This window comes from Triturus cristatus, chromosome 9, assembly GCF_964204655.1.
Source record: "Triturus cristatus chromosome 9, aTriCri1.1, whole genome shotgun sequence".
Lineage (NCBI taxonomy): Eukaryota > Metazoa > Chordata > Amphibia > Caudata > Salamandridae > Triturus > Triturus cristatus.
In genome coordinates, this window is record NC_140592.1 from 931,966,077 (window position 1) to 931,972,104 (window position 6,028).

The 6,028-nt window shown below is 48.4% G+C and overlaps 1 pseudogene; it reads left to right on the forward strand.

Moving 5' to 3' along the window:
- Nucleotides 1–479: 479 nt before the first annotated feature.
- LOC146799091 (uncharacterized) lies at nt 480–3,078 on the forward strand (annotated as a pseudogene).
- The last annotated feature ends 2,950 nt before the right edge of the window (nt 3,079–6,028 follow it).

Here is a 6,028-nt window from a genome sequence, read left to right on the forward strand (position 1 = left end):
CCCTCAAGGCAATGCTCACTTGTACTCTATGGAATGCAGACATCACCCAGTCTATGGAGTTTGTGCTTTTACTGTGTGAATGGAGAATGGGCAAATTTATTTTATGTTATAGTAAATGTCTTGTAAAGCAAATTCAGTACTCCCTTAAGAGGCATTTTGGATCTGAGAAGCAGATTTGGGGAAAACATCCAAGGCAGAGCTACTAGTTAGGAAATATCATGATTGAAAAGTCCATGTTTAGATTTTTGGCAAAGTGGGAGGAGCACCATAAATTTGTGATTCCCTTGCCTCATTAGAGGCGGGAGATCCTGTGGGGACCCCCTGGTTTCCAAAGGCAGAGTCAGAGCGTGTGGCTGATTATGTTTCCTTTTGGCTTCGCCACACTCTTGATAAATCAACAAAAAATAAGTTGAAATCTGAATGTCCCCACCCTTACTCTTCTCAACAACATTACTTCTACTCTTGTTATTGATCCCAATATGTAAATGTTTTTTACAAAGTATGGGAAAGACCCAAAGAAGGTAGTTGACAGAGCCTGGTCCAATTGTCAGGATTGAATTTTGGCTTGGTTGGTCCTTTAATCAGAATTTTGGATTTAGCCGAGGAGACAAAGATTAAAGGCATGCAGGTGGACCCAGGCACTTTATCCAATTGGTTCCAATGGGCTATATCGATTTTAACCAATGCCAACGCACATTTTTCACAAGAAAGGCAAAAAAGTTTACTACTTAAGATAGATCCTAAACTCAGTAGTTTTGCCACTAAAGAAAAAGGTCCTCTGGCTAACAGCCCCTTATTTGGAGATTCTTTTATTAAAGAACCTGGAAAATATGTCTCCCCATTTGCCACGATCGACAAGGCCCAACTTTATCTCAAGAAAATCTTTTCTTCTCAGGTTTTTGCCAAGGCTGGCAAAGGTAGGAGACGCTTTGGCGGCCGTTATCCCACAATGGGTCAATCCCTCAGCAGAGGCTCCTTCAACCAGCAACCCCAGGTCGACATCTACACTGGCTACAAACTCCAGTTCTATCCCTGCCGTTCCAAAGGTTACAGTTCCAGGGGATACAGAAACAAGGAGAATAGTTCTCAGGTAAGACTTATCAATTCTGGACAACCTCCTGTAGAAGGCAGATTAGCTCTTTGCCTAAATGCATGGTTTTCTCTCATAGTGCGCCAGGTATGCCCAGACGTGGGTCCTGGGCTCTCCATGCCACTGGAGTCAAGCTATCCTGGCTGAAGAGGGGTGAGACCCCGAAACCGGTCCTAGGATACTTGTTTCCAGTCTAGGGAGGACTTGGCCTGGCAGTTCGTGCTGGACTGTTCTAATTGGGTACAGGGTCAAGACTGATTTACATATGGCTGGATCCAAACTGGAATGGCATGGTGAGCAAAAAAACAATGGATTTAGGCCCATATCTCTGTACTGGGGTGAATGTAGGACATTGTTCTGCATTCTGTCCATCAATTGTTCTTTTTGCATTTGTCACCCCGAGTTGGATGGGTATGCCCAGACATGGGTCCCGTGCTCTCCATGCCACTGGAGTCAAGTTATCCTGGCTGAAGAGGGGTGAAACCCCAAAACCGGTCCTAGGATGCTTGTTTCCAGTCCAGGGAGGACCTGGCCTGGCAGTTCGGGTGGATTATTCCCATTGGGCGCAGGGTCAAGACTGATTTGCATATGGCTGGGTCCAAACTGAAATGGCATGGTGTAGTGTCCTGCGTGGACAAAGGAACACGGACACTCGTGGTTCTTGTGGAGGTTCTTTATTTGCGACCTCGCTATATCCCGGGTATCGGCTAACTGCCGTTCCTGGCCCCCGACTCCTCCCTTTCCACCCGCCCTCGTCCTCCCTCGGGCAGATCCTAGTGCCCCTCATGTGGGGTGCATCATTACAATTCCCCCCCCCTGTAAACAAACAAAATAGAAACAACAAAAGAAAAGACAGTTTCAACTTTACAGTTCTTCAATCAGGCGAGATGGTTTCTTAATGGTCCGCTTGGGGCGTGATTGATGATCAGTACTGCCTCGCTCATGTTCGCCAATGATTTCCATCAGTGCCTGACTGCAGCGGGGCGGTGTCTCTGGTTCACTTTTCTCAACTCGCAGTTCAGTCAGTAGTTCCTTGACATTCGGCTGCACTTCTTGAAGTATGTCACATTCCTGGTAACTCGTCTTCCGTTAGTTTCCGCAGTGATCATAGTTCCTTTTTGTTGCACCACTTTCAGTGGAGTTTCGTGATATCTGCAGTCAGTCTTTCGGTGTTGCTCTTGTCGCGCTAACACCCAATCTCCTTCTCGGATCTCAGCGGGAGAGGCATGTCACCGTTCATCCGCTTAGTCCTCCATTTTCTCTTTCTTCAGCCTGTCTGTGGCTGCAATCTCCTCATGGTCAGAGTCTGGGTATTGTTCACTCGCGGGGACACCTATCATTGGTAGCCTAGTGCGCGCGGGCTGTCCTAGCATGAGGGTGACCGGACACTTGCCCGTGGTGGTGTTTCGATAGGCTCTTAGTACCTCGTTCAGTGCTGTCTGGATGCTCTTTCGAGTGAGTTCCGCCTGTTGTATTGCTTTCTTGATCGTGGACATGAAACGTTCAATCATTCCGTTCGCCTGAGGCCATAGTGGTGTGATCTTCCGGTGTTTAAAGTTGAGGTGTTGGGCAAAGTCGTGGCTGTTGAATGGGGGCCCGTTGTCGGATTTCACCACTTGAGGAATGCCCCATGCAGAAAAGACTTCCTCTAGTATTAATATGGCGCTGGATGCTTTCGTGGATGTGCATAGTTGTGCAATGGGGAATCTGGAATATTCGTCCATGATGACCAACACATATTGGCCTGACTTGAATGGCCCAAAGAAATCAATGGCAACGTGTTGCCAGACGCCCTCCGGTAGTGGAGACATTTGTAGCGGTGCAGGGGGATCTGGACGGCTCACCAGTTGACATTGTGGGCAGTCCTTCAGTGTTGTTTCCACCATTTGGTCCAGTGTTGGAAACCAGACTCTTTCGCGGAGTGCTCTTTTCGTTGCTACTATGCCCCGGTGTCCTTCATGTGCTAGGTTTATGACCCCTTGTCTTAGTTGTCGTGGGATCACAATTCGCGTGTCCCTTAGGATGAGACCATTGGTCGCTATGGACAGTTCTTCGTGGACGTGCTTGAACGCTGCCATCTCTCGGTCATTTTGTCCCTTTGCGCCTGTCGCCAGCTGTTCGTTTGTATCCTGCTCTTTACTTCTTGTAGGGTGACGTCAGATTGTGTCGCTGCGCAGATGGCTTCCAGCGGAACTGCAGGGGGTCTAGCCTGATCTACCACGAAGTGAATGTATTCGTCCGCAATCGATTGCTCGCATCGGCTGGTCTTGGTCGGATGTCTGGACATATAGTCGGCAGGGTTTTCAGCTTTTCCGGGCTTGTGTATGATGGTGTACGTGTATTCTTGTAGCCTGAGGCCCCATCTCTCTATCCGTGGCGGCATTTTTGCTCGAGGGTTTCCAAAGATTGTGATCAGAGCCTGATGGTCAGTAACCAGGGTGAAGTGTTTTCCGAAGATGAATATGTGGAAATGTTCACACGCCCATACGACAGCCAAACTTTCCTTTTCTGGCTGGGAGTATGCTCTCTCTGTGTCTGTTAGACTCATGCTGGCATATGCTACAATGTGCCGTCGGTCTTCCTCTCTGTCATATTGCGCTAAGATGGCTCCTAGCCCCACTGAGCTGGCGTCCACTGTGATTTCGGTCTTTTTTTTGGGATTGAATTAGGCCAAGTTGTTAGCCGACTCTACCACTTTCTTGATCTCTCTGAACGCCCCTTCACAATGAGTGGACCACAGGAACGGCTGCCCTTGTTTGGTTAGCGTTCTCAGGGGGTGACTTATTGTGGCGTAGTCTGGTATATATCTGGAGCAGTAGCTGGCCATGCCTAGGAACGAACGTACGTCGCCAACGTCCTCTGGGCTCGGTGTGTCATTTAGCGCTGCTACCTTTTCAGGATCTGGCTTCATGCCATTTCCAGAGAATATATGTCCAAAAAATTTCTGCGTTGGCTTGTGGAATTCACACTTGTCCTTGTTGAGTGTGAGGTTTGCCTCTGTCAGTGCATGACAAACCCGATCTAGCGCTCTGTCATGTTCTTGAGTGGTTGCTCCGTATACCAGGATGTCATCACTATAATTTAGTACATGAGGCACATGATGAATTGTTCTTCTAATTGCTTCTTGAAATATTTCTGCTGCTGAGGACACCCCAAAACTGAGTCTTTTGTACCGGAATAACCCTAGGTGCGTTGAGAACGTCGTGATGTATATGGACCGCTCATACAGCTCTAATTGGTGATATCCTTTGTTGAGGTCTAGTTTTGAAAATATTTTTGCTCCGTTGAGTGACGTGATCATGTCGCTGATGTGGGGGCCCGGGTGTCTCTCTCTCTCTATCGCTGTGTTAGGTGCTCTCACGTCCACACACAGGCGGACTTGGCTTGGCTCTCCTTTCTTTGGGACTACTACGATCGGGGAGACCCATGGTGTGGGCCCATCGGTTCTCTCTATAATGTCAGCCTCTAGTAGGTCTTGTAACTCCTTCTCTACTGCTTCTTGCAGGTGAAATGAGATTTTTCTGTGGTGTTGGGCCACCGGTGTAATTTGTTCGTTGATGTGCAGTCTGACTTGGCAGTTTTTCATTTTTCCGAGACCTTGGAAAAGTTTGGGGAACTTTTGAATGACATCTAGTTTGTCATCCACTTTGTATAGTATGTCTATCAGTTTTAGTCTTTCTGCAGTGGGCTGGCTTAACAAACTGTCTGCCTCAGGCCCTTCAATAACGTGAATGTAGGCTTGTATCGTGCGATCGCGATACGATAGATCGGTTGCGAACTTCCCAAGACACGGCAGTGGTTTCTTTGACATCCACGTGTACACTTGCACATGGGCGTCGACCAGTTTGGGAGGCGGCCTCATTCTTTGATATTCCGCTACAGGTAGGTAGTTTAGTGACACCCCACTGTCCAGTATGAACTTGGTGTGATGAGAGCCAACTCTGATGTCTAGCCGTGGGTATTCTTTTAGCCGGTCAGGATCAGCCACGAAGTGGATATATTCGTTTCGGTCTTGTGGGATGGGTGAGAGGGAGCTGGATTCTCTTGATGACGACCGTTGAGATTGACAGGTCTGGCAGGAGTGACAGCTGGATTGTGACGACCCTGTGGATGAGTCTTGTCTATCCTGAACTGCTCTGACGTGGTGACGACTGCCTGAGGGATGGTGTTGCCGGGGCTGTCTTCGTTGGTCATCCTTGTGTGATGTACCGCACATGCTTTCGAAGTGGTTGCTTCTGCCACATTTCCGACATTGTTGTCCTAGTGACGGGCATGCGTCTGCATGCCGGAAGTCGTAACCGCATCTGTAGCATTTCAATTGTCTTTCCGATCGTTTCTGAGTGTGGCTCGCGCTTCGGCGTGAGTTGCTTGATGAGTGGTATTGTTTCTTGGATCTGGAGGAGCGCACTTGAGGTGAGGACCGTCCATGCGCTTGTCGAGACTGCATTCTGAATGCCTGTTCACGTTTTTCACTTCTCCCGGCTTCCATCTTCTTTCCGTGTTCATCGGCTTGATCCTCAACTCTTGTCATTTCTTCAATCTCTTCTAGCGGGTAGCTTTTCTTTAGCAGTTTGCGCCTCAGGGGTTCTGATAGGCAGCCTTCCATGATCCTTAGTTGGAGGGCATCTTCGGTGGAGAAATTATCAAACTCACAGTATCTTGCCAAGCGTCTCAGACGTGTGACAAATACACCCATTTGTTCACCTTTTTCCTGTGAAGCTAGGTTGAAGGTGTATCGCTCATAGTCAACATTCTTTTTGTGCAGGAACTTGCGGTTTAGTGCTTCACAGACTTTATCATATGAGCCAGCGGACTCAATAGGCAGCTCTTTCTTCTGTTCCCCTTTTTTTTTCTTTTTCGAATGAAGTCACCGCCGGGGTGGGCGAGTAGGCAGGCGGCAGGCTATGCCCTCAGTACATGCCACATGCACACGCCGTG